General features: G+C 42.8%; 1 long non-coding RNA gene across 1 annotated transcript; it reads left to right on the plus strand.

Moving 5' to 3' along the window:
* The first annotated feature begins 206 nt into the window (after positions 1–206).
* Positions 207–979, plus strand: LOC104955904 (uncharacterized). Its single transcript, XR_799495.1, has 2 exons — positions 207–363; positions 918–979. It is a non-coding gene; the product is annotated as an uncharacterized lncRNA (long non-coding RNA).
* Positions 980–2,574: the final 1,595 nt, after the last annotated feature.

The following is a 2,574-nucleotide window of genomic DNA, read 5'->3' on the forward strand; positions in this document are numbered from 1 at the left end:
AAATCTTAGGCTCCTCCAACAGAGCAACACAATACAAATTGCAATAAAATAAAATATAATATAATAGTACAGTTAAGCCTTGGCCACGACACTCCTTCACATACTGTATGTGTTAGTGAGGCCAAGCTGGGTTTGGAAGTGGAATAATCGTGTCTGTTGATTGATCTACATTTTGTCTGCACTGGAGCCTGTAGTGATTGTTTTTATTGTATTTTTTGGCAGTCTTTGTCGTCTGAGGTCATTCTGGAAAATGGCCGTCTGCCAGAAGGAGTTACCATCACATACAAATCCATCTGCAAGAACGGTGTGGAGGGAATAGGGGAGAACGGCAGGAAGTGCTCCAACATCTCCATCGGAGACGAGGTACAGACCTTCCTTTGGCTGCAAAATGTGTATATTAGATGTACCATATTACATTTTATTTTATTTTGTGATGTCATCGTCCACATTTTCCCTTTAGATCTTGTTCTAAATCCTAGCCTAATCTCTGTATGCAACTGTGCAGAAATACCTGGTTTAAACAGAATGAACAAACTTGCCTACATTTGAACATTGGTTTAGAAATTTAATATTACGAGAAAACCTTTCTTTAACATATTAACTCATGGAGGATCCCAAATATCAGAGTGTGGAAAACATTGCGAACACAAGGGCTGTTAGATCTCAATAATCAGCTGCAGTGTTACTTTAAAGTCTGGATGTCCTGTGTCTGGGGTCTAAATTGTCCTTTGTGCTTCCTCATGGGGGAACTGGCTGTTCTAAGTTTAGAAAAAGGGTGGGAAAACATGCTTTAATTAAAAAGAAACAATAAATGAGAAAAGCATCAAATGATCTGAGTCATGTCTGGAAGTCGGGACACTTAGCTTCAAAGCCTTTAATAGTTATAATGACTCTATAAACTCTCCTCTGGCTTCTAGGTGTCTTTCCAGATTTCCATCGAGTCCCAGAAGTGTCCATCGAACGGAAAGCCTGAGGTGATTAAAATCAAACCGCTGGGCTTCACCGAGGAAGTGGAGGTGGTTCTGAACTTCATCTGCGACTGTCAGTGCGCCTCTGAAGGAGAGCCTGACAGCGACAAGTGCTACGAGGGCCACGGGACCTTCGAGTGCGGAGCCTGCAAGTCAGTATTCAGACATTCACTGGATCGCTGCTGCTTTATTTTAGAGTGTTTCCAAACACATCTGTTCTTCTTTAACCAGAAAGGAGAGCTGCTTATTAGAAAACACCAGGTGCTGCAATGTGTTTTATCAAAGCTGTTGGATTCTGGGCTTTAATAGCACATGGTGGATCAATAATGAGGGAGATATGTGTTTTCGCAAATGATCAAACCTATAGGTTGAGCCCAGGGTTCTCATTCTCACATTCTCATGCTTTTTTTGTATTTGATGAATTATACTCTGCTTATAATGTATGACTATTGTTAACACCAGTGGTAGAAAGTATTTCAAGTACATTTAATCAAGTACTGTACTTGTGTACATTTTGAGGTTTTCTATAGTATTTCCTATATATACTTCTACTCCACTACAACCTGGAAGGAAACATTGTACTTTTTACTGACAAAATGAACTGTAGTTACTTTACAGCAGGGCTATTCAATTGGAGGCCCGAGTGCCTTTTATTCCAGAGAGGGTGTTAAATTGAGAGATAGAGGGGAAGACATTGCCTGAAAACTTTGGCGGGCTCGGGTTTCGAACCCACCTACTAGCCACTGTAGTGACAACCCGCCTACTAGCTACTGTAGTGACAACTCACCTACTAGCTACTGTAGTGACAACCTGCCTACTAGCTACTGTAGTGACAACCCGCCTACTAGCTACTGTAGTGACAACCCGCCTACTAGCTACTGTAGTGACAACCTGCCTACTAGCTACTGTAGTAACAACCCATCTACTACTGTAGTGACAACCCACCTACTAGCTACTGTAGTGACAACCAACCTACTAGCTACTGTAGTGACAACCAACCTACTAGCTACTGTAGTGACAACTCACCTACTAGCTACTGTAGTGACAACTCACCTCCTAGCTACTGTAGTGACAACCCACCTCCTAGCTACTGTAGTGACAACCCACCTACTAGCTACTGTAGTGACAACTCACCTCCTAGCTACTGTAGTGACAACCAACCTACTAGCTACTGTAGTGACAACCCGCCTACTAGCTACTGTAGTGACAACTCACCTCCTAGCTACTGTAGTGACAACTCACCTAATAGCTACTGTAGTGACAACCCGCCTACTAGCTACTGTAGTGACAACTCACCTACTAGCTACTGTAGAGACAACCAACCTACTAGCTACTGTAGTGACAACCCACCTACTAGCTACTGTAGTGACAACCCGCCTACTAGCTACTGTAGTGACAACTCACCTCCTAGCTACTGTAGTGACAACCTGCCTACTAGCTACTGTAGTGACAACCCACCTACTAGCTACTGTAGTGACAACCAACCTACTAGCTACTGTAGTGACAACCAACCTACTAGCTACTGTAGTGACAACCAACCTACTAGCTACTGTAGTGACAACCAACCTACTAGCTACTGTAGTGACAACTCACCTATGTAGTGACA

Source organism: Notothenia coriiceps, unplaced genomic scaffold (assembly GCF_000735185.1).
Source record: "Notothenia coriiceps isolate Sejong01 unplaced genomic scaffold, NC01 NC01_scaffold00025010, whole genome shotgun sequence".
Lineage (NCBI taxonomy): Eukaryota > Metazoa > Chordata > Actinopteri > Perciformes > Nototheniidae > Notothenia > Notothenia coriiceps.